The sequence below is a fragment of the Asparagus officinalis genome, chromosome 1 (genome assembly GCF_001876935.1).
Source record: "Asparagus officinalis chromosome 1, Aspof.V1, whole genome shotgun sequence".
Classification (NCBI taxonomy): domain Eukaryota; kingdom Viridiplantae; phylum Streptophyta; class Magnoliopsida; order Asparagales; family Asparagaceae; genus Asparagus; species Asparagus officinalis.
The window spans coordinates 69,938,905-69,959,281 of NC_033794.1; positions in this window are offsets into that span (position 1 = coordinate 69,938,905).

A 20,377-nucleotide genomic window follows, 5' to 3' on the forward strand; every position below is an offset into this window, starting at 1 on the left:
GTCCGCCAAAAAAGAATCTTCAAATTAAGGAACCTGTTAGATCCTAGGGGGTGATTAGAGTCTTATGCTAATCTATTCTGATTTTATGCCAATTAAAATTAATTAATAAGTTATCCTAGCAAGTATGAAATACAACAATATATATGAGCTAGGATGAGCAATATAAACAAAAGTAAATATCCTAGCAATGAGATATAATATGAGATATATACAAGGATATATAATTAACACAAGGATAAATAATCTAAACTAGATAGTGGGCAATATAATCAACAAGCAATATACAAATGCGATATAAGATATGAACATAAAAATAAGTACGCCAATGCAATCACAAACAAACGATATGATTACGGAGTTCGGTCCCCACGACCTACGTCTCCACTCCTCACCTTGAGGAGATCTCCACTATCACAATCGGGTTTTCTACGTTTACCCGAACAATGTTTACACCTCACAATATAGTTTTCTAGTTTACCGAAAACTCTACAACTAACACACTCTTGTAATCCCACTCTACACCCTCTCAAGTGTTGAACTAGACGTGTCTCCCTCAAGTGCTCGAATACAATATCTCCCTAGGTTCGTCAACTGATGCCACTCATCTTGGGACGATCCCCGACTCTCGTCACACACTTCTCTCGGTGTACAAGTGTATTACAAAGTTATCTCACAATTAAAGCTCACAAATCAAATGATTTTTCTCTAAACAAGGTGAGAACTCAATTAAGCACAACTCTTAGTCACAAACCCACAACCCCAAATTATACTATGAATGTAAATACAATAAGCTCAATGTGGGTGTGCGTAACAATGAGATAATATAATCAAATCTAAACTCAATATAAAAACTAGCTTTAAATAATGATAATCAAATAACTAAGCAAATGTAAAGCTAGATAAGAGTTTAGAAAACTTCTCAATAGATAAAGAGGTGGAGGGAGAATAGTTGGAAGATCAAACTTCAATAGATGATCTCCTCAAGCTCTTGTGGAATTGATTTCACAAACTCAAACTTCCAAATGCTTAAAAGCTTCTTAAACAAACTTAAAACAAACTTAAACTCTTTTAAAACTTCTTTAAAACATTCTCTTGTGTTAGAAAATAGTTATGACAAAGGGGTATATATAGGCTTGAAAAAAACAACTCAAAAAACCCCAAAAACCCACTAAAAACAAAAAACAGAATGTTATCGTTACTGTGCAACGGTAACATTGGCGGTCGACCGTCACGGTCGACCGCACAAAGAAAAAATATAAACTACTCTCTGTGCTGTAGATGGCTGACTGTCATGGTTGACCATACTATAGCACGGTCGACCGTGGCGGTCGACCACACTGTAGCTACGTGCACAAACAATTTCAGGTTTTGACAGATTCTGGAAATTTATGTATCTGATTTTGTAAAATCAATTAAAAATAGTAAATAAACTACAAAAATTATGAAATTTTGAAGGAAGGTTTTAGACATGTATATGAACATGATAGAGAAAGAATTTCTGAAATATCACTTCCCAGTTGATATAAATAAATGTTTTAACACATATATATAGCTTCTGAAAAAAACTGCTTAAAATACGGTTTTGTAAATTCAATTGAAAATAATTAAACAACTCCAAAATTAGTAAAACTTGAGAAAATTTTTATATATATGATGATAAACATGTAAATGAAGAAAATTTTTAAAATCGCATTTCCCAATTGTGAAAACTCATGTATTTTGCAAGTATGTCCAAAACATAAAAAGTTGATATACATGAAATTTTAACATTTTGGCTAAACCATATTTTGAAACTTTACAAAATGATTTCGTAGACTTGACAAAAGATGTATATAACTATTGTTAAGTCCAAAAACTAAGAATATAATATTTTCATAAAATTGCATATCTTTGCAAACTTTTCAAAAATAATAAATATGATTTCATTAAATATACACTTGATATTGATAAAATCATATATGATCATATAAACATGAAATAAAAAGTATTTTACAATTATATTCAATTGTTTCATATTTAAACTTGAAAAACCAAACAATAAATATGAAGGATGTAATTTCATATTTATATATACTTGGAAACCAAAACATGTATGTATATATATGACTATATATATACATAGAAACCAATAAATGTGTGTGTGTATATTATATTGAGATTAAGGTACTAACACACATAATATAAACTCCTAAACTAAATTACCCAACCTTGATCTTGATCTTCAATAACCTTGACTTGGTACACTTGCAGAAGAAGCTTGAAATTGTATCTTTAACTTGAATGTACATTACTTCACTCCACTATTCCGCTAACCTCCATTGGATATAATCGTTGAAGCTGTATTCCATCCATCCTCCAACATGTTGTTTGTTTACAATAAATAAAACACTAGATAAATCACATTAGAAATAAATTTTTTGTTAAACATCATCAAAACAAGAAGGCCAACAATAGTCTCAAAGGCTTCCTGGCACCCCGTGCCCAAAGCAAACTATACACCCTTCTTCGTAAGGTGTGTAAGTTATATCACAATCTTCGAAAAGTCCTGAATGAACTTTCTCTTATACCCTACCAAAACTATGGTTCTCTATAATAATTATTAGTGGCTCCCAATCAAGTACAGCCTCAACAATGGCTGGATCCACTGCTATACCCTCCCTGCTGATGACGTGGCCTAGAAATCTGACATCTAATAGCCAAAACTAGTATTTGCTAAACTCAACGCATCACTGATGCCTCTAATCTTGACTGTCCACTATGCCTGTAATGCCAATAGCAGATGCTGGTCGTGTTCTGCCTCCGATCTCGAAAAGATAAGGATGTCGTTTATAAAATGACTACGAACTGGTCCTAACACGGACGGAAAACCCGGTTCATCAAATCCATGAATACCACGGGTGTATTGATCAGCCCAAATGGCATGACAAGAACTCAAAAGACCCATATGGAGTCAGAAAATGCGGTTTTAGAAATATCCATTTAACGCACTCGCAACTGGAACTAACTAGAACGAAGATTAATCTTCGAGAAATGCTACGCTCCCTGTAGCTGGTCGAACAAGTCATAAATCCTCAATAGTGGATCCGTGATCCGAGAAGTGACCTTGTTCAACTCACGATAATCTATACATAATTACATGAAAAATGACTCCAGATAATGAAACTCTGTTATAACAACTCATCTAACTGAGTCTGTAGCTTCCTCATCTCAAGGGGTGCCATTTGATATGATAGGGTGCTCAGAATATTGATACGGTACCTGCTGTAACTCGATGTAGGAGGTATGTTCTAAAAGACATCCTGATAATCTGAGATGACTCCGGTCTTACTCAAAACTGTACCCCAATCCCGTATCATCACCTCCTCGACGTATGCCAGAAATGACTCTGCATTCTGGTTACCCTATGAGGTTGCTACTATCTATACAATCCCAACGAATGCTCACAAGCGTACTATTTTAGCAAAACAGTTGATACTAATATTTTTATGATGATAACCATTTCATACCAAGAATGACGTCGAAATTCGACATCGACAAAAACGACCATGTCAAAGATGAACTCAAACTCATCTATACTGATGACACATCTCCTACATATACTCTCTAATAGGGACATCTCCCCTAAAGGAGTAGAAACTGATAACAGATTATCTAAGGGATGTGTAACTAACTGAAGCCTATACATGAGGGCATGAAATATGAAGGAATATGAAGTTCCTGAATCAAACAAGATTCGAGCTGGATAAGAATTTACTATAAAAACTCTGCTCGCACTATGCTCACGTGGTATGACTACATAAACTTTGCTGGTGGCCGGCGCTTGCTTTGTTGCTGGTGGTGAAACACATGGGTCCATCTGACACTGATGAATACTCTAAATAATGTAATCCTGGCCTATAGGCCCCTAAATCCTTTGAATAACCGGTAGTACATCTATCCTCTAATGCTCGTCATAACCGCGGCCCTAAGACTATTGACCCTGACCTCTGTCATGCTGGGCTCCTGCTAGTGTACTGCGACAATCCTTCACTTTATGTTTGATCTTGTTACAATTGTATCATGTATCCCTAATCCTACGCTGCTACGTTGCTATGGAATCATGTTGTGCTCTCTTCTTATAATGTCTTTGTTGCTGATGGTAAAAATCCTTACCCCGCTGCTGTGTCTGTTCGCAGGAAAAATTGCGTTCTTCGATTCCATTGCATTCTTGAGCAATGGTTTATCGATTACAAAAGATCCGGTCTTTTTATAAGATCCGGTTACAATAAAATAAAAAGAAAATGAAAATTACAACTTTCCTTTTATGTCGAACGAATCGCGAGATCCTGTTTTGTGGTCTCTCGCTTGTGTGGGTTCTTTGCTAGCGCCGGGGTTAATCCGTGGACCACCGCGCGATCTTGATCCTGTCGGATCTACATGGTACGACGGGTGTTATCTCACGAAGGAAATAACAGCCGAGGGGATTATTTCACCAAGGAAATAATAGCCCGTAATTATCGAAATCGACCAAGCGAAATCGAGACTCTTCTCGGGATCAAAGACCAAGCTTTGATCCAGAGGGAAACCGTGTAGATCTCAGATCTGATCTCTTTTGAACTCCTGCCTTATTTGGCGTGGATGATCGCCAAGAACCAGATTTGAAAGTCCGAGTCTTCTAAGCTTTGAATCCGAAGGTGAGTTCTAAATCCAGCAGAGTTTTGGCTCCAAAAGTTACAACCCCCAAAACAATGAGCATCCAGATCTATTTATAGGCTCTGAACTGTGCCCGGGCACCTAGGTGGCTCGGCCACCTAGGTGGCTTGGCCACCTCCAGTGGCCGGCCACGAGCCACCTCAGGTGGCTCAGTTTTTGGCTGAGCACCTTAAGGTGGCTCGGCACCGAAGCCTCTTAGGTGTACCGTATTTGGCCGAGCCACCTTGAGGTGTCTCGGCCACCGAGCCACCTAGAGGTGGATTGGTTTTGGCCGAGCTCTCCTAGGTGTGCCGTTGTGTCCGTTTTCCAGTTTCGCGGTTTATCTGATTTTTTATTGTTGATCTGGACTCTGATTTGGCAGTCTGGATCCTGATTTGGCAGTAAATCCGCTTCGGTGTTTGAGTTCGAATCCGTTCTACGGTTGGATGACTCGTTGACTCACCGAACCGTTAGCTTGATTCCGGACATGAGTGAATGTATTCCGTTGTTCGCGTGCTGTTCGTTAACCTCGTCGCCTCGTTAATCTGCTTCGTCGCGTTTAACTGATTCTCGGTGTTGTGGTCCAACGATCGTGTTTGGATATGTCACCCGATGGTTCGTTGGTTTGTTGAATCACCGTGCCGAGCTGTGTTAAGGGACCTATAAGCAGTTTTATATGCCTACAGGTACCCCCTCCAAAGTATTTCAGCCTCGTTCTTTTATAGAAGAGTCTGGAATACTTTGGATATGATTGTCCCAACCTTCAGTCGGTGTAACGGGACATTGGAATGACTTCTGTTCTTGATTCCTTCAATCCTTCAGGCTATTCGGTGCTTTGTCGAATGTCTGTAAGGGTTCCGGCGCTGCATTTATTGTCTGACTGTTGTCGGAATTCTGAACTTGAAGTTGATTCCTGATTTTCTAATCTTTAGCTCGTGTTTGTTGGTTCGACATAGAACTGACCATCGATTGTTGGCGCTGAGTCCATATCTGCGACGCGTTGTCCGGCGTAGTGTCGTTGAGTTATCCTTAAGAATATTTTAGAAAAATATTCTCCAGGAACTTCTCAACCAAAAATAGGGAATAGTTTATACTCGTATACCTTATTGGAGTGTTAAGAAGCAGTTTATACTCGTATACTTTTCGGAGTATTGATTCTTTCATTGCAACGCATTGATAGGTGTTGACCTAGGGTTACGTGTTGACCGGGGTTGACCCTAGGGTTTCGAACGTCGTACGTTGACTGTTTGATTACAACGCGTTGACTGGCGTTGACCTAGGGTTACGCGTTAACCGGCGTTGACCCTAGGGTTTCGGATCGCTTGACGTTTGTTGGAGTATACACAACTTAAGCTCTTGAGGTATTAAAGCATGGCGGTCCAAAATATGGAGCTACAGGACCAACTATTAAGTCATGAAACCAACTAATGGGGCTGGTGCGTCAGTGACTGCACGTGTGGATTTTATCCTGAATTTGTTGGATGTCTAAGTCATGAAACCAACTAATGGGGCTGGTGCGTCAGTGACTCTCGTATTTATAGGATTTTTGGCAAACCCTCAGCCATCAACAGGTTTGATTAGCCTTTACCGACTACCGTTTGAGTCGGGCTAGCATGCGGATTGTCTAAATCTGTTCCGCATGTGACGTTGTGCTAAGAGAGTAAATTCTCTTAGACATGGCGCTACGATTTCGAACACGTAGACTTTGCCATTGTCACGGGAATAGGCTACCCGGCAACGTGTGTTAGATGGTGGCTTATCCCTACTTAGGCTTCGGGATAAAATACCCTAGAATCGAACTCTAGTGTCTTCTTCTACGGAAAAGGATTAAACCGACGACGCGTGTTAGGCGTCGACATATCCTTTCTTAGGATTCAGGATGAAATTCCCCACGCGTGTAAGGCATGGATTTTGGTGTTATTAATAACACCCTGCCACAATGTTGAATATGTGGGCGGATGTTCTTTTTAACGGTTAAGAACTAACCGGTAGCGCGGGTTAAGCGCAGGCTTATCCCTGCTTAGGTTTCAGGATAGAATACCCCATAATCGAACTCTGGTGTCTTTTTCTATAGAGAAAGACTAAACCGGCAGCGTGTGTTAGGCACAGACTTATCCCTACTTAGGATTTGGGATAAACTTCCTAGGATGAATCCTAGATTGATAAATTCTTGGAAAAGGTTGGTGCGGGAAAGGAAGAATTTTATATTCTATTTCCCGGTCTTCTTTTAGGGTGAAGGCAAACCCGAAAACAAGGAAGGAAGAATTTTATATTCTCCAGCACAAAAGAAACTAGAAGTGGGATCTCCACTCCGAGAATCGGACAGATTCGGATAATCCTAACTGTCGGAAGGTTGGATTACCGAATTAAAGGTGAATTCCTCGTTTATCGAGAGTGAATTATGGTTTTGGCCCTAACTGTAAGAAGGTTTGACCAAGCAGGAGTTTGAGGTGATCCTAACTATAGGAAGGTTTGATCACTCAATTTGAAAGTGGACCTCTCGTTCATTGGAGGAATCGAGAGGGAATTTTGGTTTTGGTTCTAACTATAAGAAGGTTTGACCGAATGGGAGGTTTAAGACGATCCTAACTGTAGGAAGGTTTGATCGCTCAATTTATGGGCCTCTTGTTCATTGAAGGAATCGAGAGGGGATTATGGTTGTGGCCCTAACTTTTATAAGTTTGACCTGAAAGCAAAGGGAGTGGAATACAAGTAGTAGTAGAAATACTGGTTTGTACTGGCCACTTGATGAAGGGTTTTGATGTTAAGTAATCAGGACTTAACACGTCAAGCTTTGGAAATTGCCATAAATTGGCGGACAGAAAATTTAGTGGACCCACCGTCAATTGACTTGATCAGTGGGGGATTTTTCTGAGGAAAGTTTAATCTGTCAAAAGGATCGAATCTCGTCTCAACAAGATAACTCATGAGAATTAGTAAATTTGATAACAATAATGGAAAACATTCCGACATTTAGAGTTTAAATGTGGATGTTTTACTTATCACTTTTATAGTGATTGGGTTATCCCTAAGAATATCACCCGTGGTATTCTTTCGGGAACTTCCCGATACATGAATAATCCACCCCCATCTTCCCTTGTGGAACTGGGTCTGACATTGTACTCAGTTACATGACTGGGTTATCCTTAAGAATATTACATATAAAAATTCTCCAGGAACTTCCCGTGAAAGAAATGAAACAGTTTAGACTCATATACATGTTGGAGTATCAGGGAGCAATTTAACCTCTTATACCGGTCGGAGGATTGAGAAGCAGTTTATACTCTTATACTTGTCGAAGTCTTACCGTTCTCATTTGGCTTATCTCAACGTTATGACGCCGGCTTCAACTAAGGTTTGGATGCTATTCTTGAGAGCGAAGCAATCCTTGGTGGGATGAAGGACCCTCCTGTAGTATGCACAGTACTTCGGATCCGCAATATTATCAGCTTCCTCCTGATTTGCGATAGGTGGTAGCTTGATCTTGTTGTTTTCAAGGAGGGATTCGAAGATGGCTGGAACGTCTTCGTCCTTAAAGGAATATTCTTTTTGGAGTTTCGGGTCCGAAGTCTTTTGCTGCCTTCGGGATTACTGTTGTGACGTTTGATTAGCGCCACCCGTAGCTGCAGGTGTTTTGCCCTTCCCACGGGAGGCGAAGTTTGAGTTCGGAAGATTCACCGTCGGTTGGCTCCTCTCGGCTTTCTTCCTTCGGAGGAAGCGTTCGGCTTGCTCTCCTCGGACCTTCAAATCCTTCCATGTTTTGGACGGTGCTGTCCTCATTGCTTCCAACACGTCCAATGCGAGGTTATTGTGGCAAGTCTAGAGAATGAACTCTTCAGTGATCGGGTCCTGACAGTTCATTGCCTTGTTCCGGAACCTTTTGACGAAGGTATCAACCAATTCCCCATCTTTTTGTTTCTCGTCAAGTAACGACCCGATGGATATTTCGGTGTCGTCGTCAAAAAAGTTAGCAAGGAACTTAGTTTCCATGTCGTCCCAGCTACTCACGCTTCCTGGCTTAAGGTGGCAATACCAATCGAAGGCGGCTCCATGAAGAGTGCCAACGAAGGACCGTACCATCAGAGGTTCGTTACCAGAGATGACCCCTAGGTGCGATTTGAAGTAAATCAAATGCTGAGTGGGTAAACCTTTCCCATCAAACGGCGTGAAGTTAATTAGGCTGAACTTCGCCGGGTAGGGATTTGATTCCCATTCTCTTGGGTATGGACAAGGAATGCCCGTCTTCTTCATCTCTTGAGCGGAAATCAACGTATTGATTTTGCTCTCGAGGTTTTTAATCTTCAAGCTTTCACCTGAGTCTTCGTTGGCATTCTCGTTACCACCCCCTGCATTGACGGGAGGATTATTGGCGTTGTGGGTTTCATTCGCACATGTGTCCTCATTTTCCAGATCAATCTGGTTACGACAACTTGGCTCGCCTTGCTGGTTTGTCAGCGCTCAGATTTGTTGGTTATGCATTTCTCTCATACTCTGCATGGCCATCTGCATTTCGAGATTGAAGCTCTCTTGCTGTTTAGCCATGGCTTCTTCGAGCATCTTGGCCACTTGTTCCGCGCTTATCATCAGCGACTCGCGGGGTTGTCCATCGCTGGATACCATATTATCTGATGCGACAGCAGAGCAGGAATCTGATTCTTCATCTTCTGACGGTAATCTTGTTCGAACCCTACCATAAGTTCCTCGTATGATGGCTCCGGACTGCAGACGGGTCATCCGTCGGGGTACTTCCGGAATCGACTCGGGATTATCCTGTGTCGACGTCCCTTTGCTGGTCATATTAGTGGTGACCCTCGGAAATTCTCCATCTTCGACTACCCTTCTTCTTTGTCGGAAATGCCTAGACCTTGGTCTTGGCGTTTCGGTATTGAGCCTTTCAAAAACTGAATTTCTTTTGGGGACCGTCTTGATGCAGTTGCACTCAGACAATACTGTCCGACTGAGTTTGGAACATGGGCATTGAGTTTCTTGCCCTCGGGGACTCCTTTTCCTGGTTTTTCTCGTACTCCCATCATGATAGTACACCTCGTCGGCTTGAAGGTCGGAGTAACTTATCATGTGTTGGCACGACTTCTCAGGTATAACGTTGTCATCTTCAGACGACAATGTTTCCCTCTGAGGGCGAACTGCCTTCTTTGGTCTCTCAAGAGTCACGTGTCTCGAGACATGCCTTTTTGGGCTTGAATTCTCAGCGTGCTCTTGGACTTCGATGCGCAAATTAGTGCACACAGCTGGCTTGAACTCCTTGTCATGTTGGAGGTGACGGCGACCCCCAGCGTATTGAGTCGTTTGGGGCTTCTTCATCGGGCCCAAACGTTCTTGAACTGGAGCTTTGCCTTTCTCATCGGGAATTGGACCGAGGCGCTCCAGAACCGATCTCCTTCTTCGGGATGATTCCGCGGGATCTCCCGGAGAAGCTATGGGAATTACCGGTGACCTCGGTCGATTCGCCGGAGGTTGAACTTGCTTCGAAGGCTGCAACAATTTTGCCTTAGTCTGAATCGCCGCTTCAGACTTCGGCCTCCAAACTTGGCGAGTTGGTGGCGGCTTCTGGGCCACTTCCTTTTGCAGTCTTCTTCGGGCCTTTGGACTTGAGCCCGTGCCTACGCTGACAGTACGCGGCGCTTGCGAATGCGCTCCTCAAGTGTCGAACGATTCCGTGTGACACAGATCCATTCGTTCGTTGTGGAAAGAGTAACGGAGGAATTGGCGGGAACAGGCTTAGCCTGGTTGGAGGTTGGTGGAGCCTCACCTGATGCAACCATGGCATTAATCGGGGTAAGATCTTCGTTGGTATTCTTAACTTCTTCATACCAATGGATTTTTTTCCTGGAGGAGAACTTCTTGGACTTGAGGGGGAGGTCGATCCGGACGAGGATGACAGATACTCCTCGAACTTTTTTTGGTTGAATTCATATTGGACATCCTCCTCGATCGGGATCGGGATCCGCAGCCATGACGCATCGATCTCGGCAGCGAGATCGTTGACTCCCACTGTGGTCGCCAGATTGTTCGCGGGAAAAATTGCGTTCTTCGATTCCATTGCACTCTCGAGTAATAGTTTATCAATTACAAAAGATCCGGTCTTTTTATAAGATCCGGTTACAATAAAATCAAAAGAAAATGAAAATTACAACTTTCCTTTTATGTCGAACGAATCGCGAGATCCTGTTTTGCGGTCTCTCGCTTGTGTGGGTTCTTTTCCAGCGCCGGGGTTAATCCGTGGACCACAGCGCGATCTTGATCCGGTCAGATCTACATGGTACAACGGGTGTTATCTCACGAAGGAAATAACAGCCGAGGGGATTATTTCACCAAGGAAATAATAGCCCGTAGTTATCGAAATCGACCAAGCGAAATCGAGACTCTTCTCGGGATCAAAGGCCAAGCTTTGATCTGGAGGGAAACCGTGTAGATCTCAGATCTGATCTCTTTCAAACTCCTGCCTTATTTGGCGTGGATGATCGCCAAGAACCAGATCTGAGAGTCCGAGTCTTCTAAGCTTTGAATCCAAAGGTGAGTTCTAAATCCAGCAGAGTTTTGGCTCCAAAAGTTCCAACTCCCAAAATAATAAGCATCCAGATCTATTTATAGGCTCTGAACTGTGCCCGGGCTCCTAGGTGGCTCGGTTTTGGCCGAGCCACCTTGAGGTGGCTCGGCCACCGAGCCACCTCTAGGTGGCTCGGTTTTGGCTGAGCCACCTAGAGGTGGCTCGGTTTTGGCCGAGCTGTCCTGGGTGTGCCGTTGTGTCCGTTTTCCGGTTTCGCGGTTTATCTGAGTTTTTATTGTTGATCTGGACTCTGATTTGGCAGTCCGGATCCTGATTTGGCAGTAAATCCGCTTCGGTGTTTGAGTTTGAATCCGTTCTACGGTTGGATGACTCGTTGACTCACCGAACCGTTAGCTTGATTCTGGACGCGAGTAGATGTATTCCGTTGTTCGCGTGCTGTTCGTTAACCTCGTCGCCTCGTTAATCCGTTTTGTCGCGTTTAAATGATTCTCGGTGTTGTGGTCCAACGATCGTGTTTGGATATGTCGCCCGATGGTTCGTTGGTTTGTTGAAATAATGTCTTTGTTGCTGATTGTAAAAATCCTTACCCCGCTGCTGTGTCCTCTAGATCCTACAATAGGTCTCTTGCCCTTGTCATTTCTATCATGCTAGTCTTGATTTCATAATTAATTATAGACATATCTCACTGTTTTAATCGAACTAGCTCTAACTGCTTGTCGAAGGAGTAAACAAAATTTTTCCAAATAACTGATATTCATTATCCCGGCAAAAATATGAAATCGTAGCTAACCTTTGCTGATATTCCCCGGTGATGTCCTCTATGCTAAATATTTTTAACCTCTGGTTTAGTATTGAGTCTACGTTAAGAAATTTTCACATATTCTTGCAGCTATACTACAAGTCTATAATCTATAATGGACTGTTTTGGCCTGTGCATGTTTGTTTGGCTTTGTTTTGGTTTTCGAGAGAGTTCCTCGATCTCGTACTGATATATTACTATGTTTAAGAGTTGTTTAACACCTGGGATAATGGTGAATACCAGATATGGATATACACACCGAGATATGTGCACGTATGCTTAGAATATATTGTGTTAACATACTTTTCATCGCAAGTTAAATCGATAAATACACATAAAGAATATAGTAAACTCATGTATCTAGAATAAGGAGATAAAACATATTTCTACAAGAAGATTGAGTAAGAGTATTACAAAAGTATCATCATTTCATGTTTTTGGTATAGGAAGATAAAACCTATTTCCGCAGGACGATTGAGTAAGAGTATTATAAAGGTATCGTCATTTCATGTATCCGGATTAGGAAGATAAAACCTATTACCATAGAGCGATTGAGTAAGAATATTACAAGAGTATCTCTATTGCACAAGGAGATGTACACATATATGTATTATCAGTTGTAGTTACTCCCATGTTAGATTACCCATGAGTAGGGTACATTCTTTAATTTGTGGCATACAATATATGGTCTATGGTGATTTTTGAGTTGGATGATATTCTCTTATTATTGCGCCAACTACTTGAGAAGTAGTTCAAGATTTTGACATTGGTTCTATATGGTGAGGCTTGGAGTGTTTCTTTTGAGTGTTGTTTTTATTCAGAGAGTTGGAATTGGTATTTAGGGAACTATAATTTGAGACATATGGTATATATATGAGAGTTTTCTTTTTTGGATTAATTTGCTCAACGTACTACGTCTCGTCTTGTAGGTGTCTAAATATTAACTCTATTAGATATGGGGAAAATAATATAGGTAGACTATGCTTAATAGATAGAGCCTCTACTTCATCTAGCAGCTCTTCCCCTGGAGGCTGATGGAGGTGATCTTGCTGTAGCGTTCTGACGCTCTTGTTGTTATTTTTTTTGTTTAAATTGTCTCTTTCAGGCAAATCAGAGTTTTGGAGAGCCACATGATGATGGAGTTCTAGCATAGTCGCCGTCGCACAGTCTTAGTAGCTGAAGCTCCATTGTATAGTTATGTTCATTGTTCAAACTTTAGAGTTATAATCATTTTGTAGAGGATGAGTGCCCTAGTGAGGTTTCATTTGACTCATTATATTGAGATGTATTTCAGACTCAGAGATATTTTCATTCTGTTTTAGTTGGGCTCATTTATTGATATACTTCTTCCGTTCATATCTGATTTTGTACTACTTCTATTATTTGCTTGTTTTGTACCTTCACCTATTTGTTGATTCCACTAGAGAGATAGTGACTGTGATGGTGAATCATGTTGTAGCATGGTGTTTGGTGCTTAACAGGTTTAACAATCCGGGTTTCACCTTGGACTACAACCTTGTGTTAACCCTGGGGCGTCACAATATATGATAGATTTGATAAGTTATGGTCTCCTTCAAATGAGAAAAGCTTAGAAGTCTAGCAGTTAACTTTCTTAATCATCGTGTGATGCGCCTGGTTCACACATGGCTGAAGTCCAAGCTGAACCCAAAGATATTAAACATGTCATGCACCGAAACCATGCATAAACATGTTTCACAATCACCATTGTAATTACCATGAATTTTTGATACTAGTTAAAATAATTTTTTGGTATTTAAAATATTCAATTATTATTTTTAAAAGAGTATTAGTATTTTCTTAATTTTTTAGAATATTCTATGATTTAAAAATCTGATTTTATATTTATTTAAATGATTTTGATAATTATAAATTAACTTGATGCAGAACTTTTGAATTAATATTTATTGTGTTATTATTATTATTACGTATTATTTATAAATAATTTTTTCTTATTATTCAATTTTAATCCTTAATTAAATTCTTAATTATAAACTCTAACCCTAACCTATATATATACCCTCACCCTCTCTCCTCTCTCTCACGTACCCTCAAGCCCGTTACCACCCTCTCTCTTCCTCTCTCGTTCTCTCTCTTCCAACCCCGACCGCACCCAACTCCGCCGTTCACCTCCTCATCTTCCTCATCTCTTCCTATAGCTCCAGCTCCATCCTCCTCTCACCACCACACCTCACGCCGTCGTTCTCTCCTCTCGCTGTTCTCCACCACCACGACCAGCCTGAGCACCACCCGTCGACCCCTCCTCCCCGAGCCCCGCCTCTGACATCGCCCTCCCCTCTTCAGATCCTCGCCCACCTCAGCCCCTCCTCACTGTCGCTCCCCCTCCCTTCATCATCGAACCGCCTCCTCCACACCTGCCAACACCCCACGCCCTTTGCCCTCCTCCCAAACCTCCGACAGCCTCCTCCTTGCTAGCCTCTTCCCCTCGAATAGCCCCCATCCCGCACCAGGCTGCCACAGCCGCCTCCCCTTTCTTGCTCCTCCTTAACCTCCTCCTACCCGTAGCCCCTCCCTTACTCTGAGACTCGCCCCACACCCCTTAACCTAAGTAGTCTCCCAGATCCTCGCCAAGCCCGCTGCTCCTCTCGCGCCGCCCAATCATAAGCTGCCCCAGCTTGCTCCGTCGCTCGCTGTGCCAAGCTCCTCCCGCGTCGTCGACCATCACCCAACCGCATCCTCAACCATCAGATCTATCACCGTCATCTCCTCTCGCTGATGCTCACTGCCATCTTACGTCGCCACCTCACCTGCAGACTCGTACGTTAGCATCGATTCGTTCGACGAAACCCCGAGGTAAGATCACCAACCTCGTTTGTTTTATTTTAAATTTTCATTTGATTATCATAAAACTTATTAGGCATGAGATCCCGATTCTCGTTTAGTTTCATGTTAATTATTGTGCTTGTCATAAATTAGTTATGTACAAAATCCTCATTCTGCTATTTTATTTCGTATAATTTTTTGATCTATTAATAATTATCTATGTGTGTTTGATGAATAATATTAAATGAATTATATGATAAATAGTATTTTTGGAATAATTATATTAAATTAAAGAATTTATTTAACAACAGGATTATTTTAGAATAATTATAATTTTTTAAGAATTTATTTTGTAGAAGGAAATTATTTTAGAATGATAAATATTTTTAAAAGAATTTATTTTCCGAAAATAGACTATTTTGAATTAATAAGAATTTATCTTATAAAAAGATTATTTTGAATTTATGAATTTATTATTTTAAGTGATTATTTTTAGAATAATTATGGTGAAAGACAATTTGAAAGGAACTTATTTTGCAAAAGAATTATTTATTTTAAATTAATTTGGTTTATGAACGTGTGATAGATGGTTGTTGACCGCGACATTTTATGTGTAAAATATCCGTTGATTCCATGATTCTTATTTTAATTACGTGACATATAATGTTTTAATTGCAAAGAATTAGCTGTATTTATTATTTTTTTCTTGTGATGGAGAACCATTAGTAGTTCATGACATAGTGGTCTTATGCGTCATGAACAAGACTTAGTGACATGTGTGTATGTGTGTTGACTAAATCAGGAGGTGAACCAGAACTCTATTATAGGTCATGTTTGTTGACTTAGAAAAACAAGAGATGTTGGGATGGGAAAGTTTTGGTTCGCATGATCGAATGTGGTTGTTAATTTATCTTCCAGACTCGCACCAGTGACCTGTTTTGTCCTGGGGTTGGTTTGTTGGACAAAGTGGCCTTTTTCGTCACTTTGATCAGTGACCTGTTTCATCACCTGAGATTTACCTGAGTTCAGATCAGGCCGAGATCGGATTACGTGTAGTCCTCTCACTGACTATTTCCTGGGATTGGGTGCACGTAGGGGATTGTGAACATTTAGTTTTTCGGTAATGCGAACCTTGACCTATTTGGATGTGGGCCAGTGAGTTTTTTTTAGGATGGCTAGTACACGACCCTGTTATTGTATGCAGTTGGCCTTATGATTATCATGATTTAGTAGTGAATCGCATTTTGATTTTGTTAGATTTTTAGTTGCACATACCATTTGTCATTTCTGTTGTATCATCGATTATCGCATTGGTCACTCGATCGTTCTATTTTTTTCTTTTGTGGGGTCTTATCATGTGCCATGCACACTGACGTACACCTATTTACTGTGGTGTACATCAGATTTAGAGGATGGACAGGTCCAGTATGGAGACGCCTCGTAGTCAGAGTGTATTCCAGATGTAGCAAAAGATCAAGCTAGAGTCTAGTCTTTTCTTATGTAGTTGGCGAGAGATATTAGATTTCTTATGTAGTATTTTCTCTTTTAGTCTTCGAGGGATTTAGTTATTCCACAGTACTTATTTTTATACTGTTGCACTATATATTTTTATATTTTGTTGGACTGTTTTGTAATAAGGGCACGTTTGACCCAAATTTTGTGTCTCGAATGTTATCTCATTTGTGATATGACCTTTTTGTTCTGAGTTGTTCATTATATTCTTAGTAATTATGATCGAGGACCTGTGACTTCGTATTGTATATTACTTGACGCTGAGCATATCAGGTTGAGAAGAAATAGTCTTTTATTTATTCTCCTCAATCTAATATGTCGTGGGCTTGTTCACGTTTTGATTCCCCGGTATTTTGGGAAGCGGGGCATGACAGGTTTTTATAGTGGCCTATGCAGGTCACAGTCCTGAGTTTCCACTAGTAAGAATATAATGGATAATTTAGACACATATCATATTTTATCTATAAGACTATAGTTAGCCCTTATCCTATCATCACGAGGAATTATATCTTAGTCCCTACCTTATCACTTTTGACTCCGGAACTTGTCACTATTTCTTATCTCATCACTTCCCAACTACACCCTCTTTCTATAACTTCTCTTTCCTCGTACAGGTTATTATTTTATGTGTTATTATTTTTACAACTATGTTTTCCTTGATTTGACTTATATATCGTTTAATTGTATTAAATTTTGTATTATTTTTTATATTATTTTATGTATCACATAGTGTTATATTGTATGTTTTCATTAAAACTATATAAGTAACATAGTCTAAGAAAAATTATTACTTATATATTTTTAATTGTTCAAATCATGTTCATTAAGTGTTTTATATTACTTTAGATTTCACATATACATCGCATATCATATCTGATATTTAGATTATTTTATTGTGTTTAATTATACTTTTACATATCTACATTATGTATGTGTGCATTTTTTGTCATACTATCTATCATTTACTTATGTACTAGATTATTTTATAGTGTTCATGTTTTGTGATATACTTTAATAAGTTCATGATTTTAGTATTCTATATATGCATTACATTCTTACTCTTTATTTATTCAACTCACATTATTTTCAGTACATGGTTTTCTTATCAGTCAGTTTTATCTTGTTTAGTTTATTTTAGTAATGTTCACATTAGTTTCATTATTTCTAAGAGCGACATATTTCTATTTTGATATTCAGGCACTATTTATATTATTAATTATATAGTTATTTTGTTACATTAGTTATTTTTCTTTTATAACTAATATAAAGATAATTCTAAATAGCGTTTGTGGGTATGCATGGTATTTACTCATGGGTTATTAATTGTGCATTCGTGTAATTGTTATTGCTACTTCATTTCGATATGTATTATTTTATTATATTGGCAATATACATGGTATACGCATGTTGTTTTTTCAGTAATTATTTTATGGTGTTTTTAGATTTTTATGTCTTTTTTTGTGTCATTGTTTATTATTTTTTCTCTATTCGTTATTTTTATTTACTTGTGTTGTGTTTTACATTTTTATTGTTTTATACTTACTATTCACTTTCCATTATAGTGTATTCATGTAGATTATTATATTTACAATGTATATTTTTTATTAATTTATTGTCATTTGTCAACTTTGTGTAATCATGTTCTGTTTCATGTATTATCAGTGTTTATGTTCATATTTACATCAATCATTCATGGTATGTTTACGTACAATACATTGGTGTTTTATTATACGAATTTATACCCTTTTTATGTTTTTATTGTTTATAAATCTATTTTATCTTCCATAGTTCATGTTTTACGTATTATACATTTTTATTTATGTATATTTATGCTCATTGTATTTATGTGATTTTTGACTACAATGTAATATATTGCTACATCTGAATTGATCTTATATAGTATTGATTATTATTATTGTATCTTATTTATATTTATTATTTTACTTTATGAATATTACTAATATTTCTGATTTATCATATTATTTGTTGAATATATATAATTATGCCTTTTATTATTTTTTATGTAATATGTTTATTTGAATCACTTATTACTCTTACGTCTATTTTATCATATAATATTTTGTGACTATTTTCATCATAACTTATCTTGTTAGTATGATTAGTACTATGCATATTCAGACTTTTATGTACTTATTATTATGTTTATGTTTTCAATTTTAACGCTTATTATACATAATGATCATATTTATTATATTAAATAAACATGTTTAATATTGATTTAGTATTACGTCTTGTATGTAATTATTTATTGCCATGTGCTCTAAAAAATTATTGATTATAACTATAACTATTTTATTGAATTTATTATCATGTTCTATCTTTACTCTTTGCTATTTTTGATTATTATATCTATGCTTCTTTACATGTGTATATGTTTCTAACTGCTTTAGACATGTGTTGCTATAATAGTATCTTTGAACTTTTAACATAATTACAATATATTTTTTATTTTTTAGAATTTGTGTCGTATATGTCTTATTTGGTTGAATGTGATTTGCTGATTGCATTCATGTATTTTGTTTGTAATTATATTTTTGTATATCTTGAATGTTTATTCTACTAATTGATTGTATGATATTTCTATTGTAATTATATTTGCAAATGTGAAACTCTTTTCAAATCTAAACAAATTTTGGTCAAATGACCAAAATGACCATAATAATCACACTTATACACATGAGCATATGTTTATGATGAGCTTTGCGTGCGTGTACATGTGTATGATGTGATGAAGCTTGATGGAATGCACAAGTGTCAATATTAACATGCATGCTTTTTAAATCAATAAAGCTACGTTGTAATTTTTTATAGTCAGATTAATAATTCATATCCATGTGTGAGTTCATCAATAGTAAGCTCATCATCGTTATCGGACTCGCATACCTCTCTAGGGCTATTGCCTAGTGGCCGTGTACATGAAGATGATGCTCAACATGAACTTGAAGAAGAATCCTCCAAAGCTTGTTGGATTACCTCCTAATTTTCTTGATGTGCTTCTATAAGTATCCACAATATATAAGCACTATCAAAAGAATCAAGCTTGTTAGATAAAGCTGATCAAAAGCATCGCGTAAAAATTCTAACTAGAGCTTGTTCAAGGTAAACATTCTTTGATCATTTTTACTCCACTTGAATTTCTCCAAAGTGGGTACAATAAGCACAATCAATTATTTCCTACAAATCAAAGTGTCTAGATCTAACAAAGAGTTTAAATCTAACAACATTGTGCATAGAGGAAATTATCAATCATAGGAGCAGTATTAATGGCATAACCTAAGCTAGGTGTACCGTGCATATTCATGGTATATTATGCAAGCAATATGAATAATTACAAAACAAGATTAGCAAGATATGAAATCTTAGATCTTTGACTCTAGGTGGTTAAGCCACAAATCAAGAGCACCAAGCTCTAATACCAATTGAAATTACCCTAGAGGGGGATGAATAGGGTATATGCTAATCTAATCTAATATTAATGCTAATTTAAAACTTATTAATTATAATCTCTTGCAAGTATGATATTCAAGGAGATATGAGCAAGTATATGAAATTAAACAAGAGCGATATAAACATGAACTATTAAAGAAATGAGATAGTGCGCAATGTAACAATCAAACAAACAATATGATCACGAAGTTCGGTCCTTCTGACCTACGTCTCCGTTCCCTACTCTCGGAGAGAATCCACAATCTCAAAAGATACTACACAATCGGTTTTTAATGCTCACCGACAAACGTTTACAATACTCATAATGTAATCACACAACACACCCTCTAAGTGTTGCCTAGCTCGTGTTGCTTTCCTCAAGTGCTCGGATTTATAACCTCTCTCTAGACTTTACTACTGATGCCGCTCGTCTTAGAATCGACCACATCTCTCACCACATACTTCTCTCGATCTACTTGTGTATTATAAGTGAACTCTCAACAATTAAGCACAAATAAAATCATTTCTTTTCCAATACAATTTGAGAAGGAAATTAAGCTCACTCAATCAAACTCACAACCCAAATGTATTATATGTAAAAATACTCAAGCTCAAAT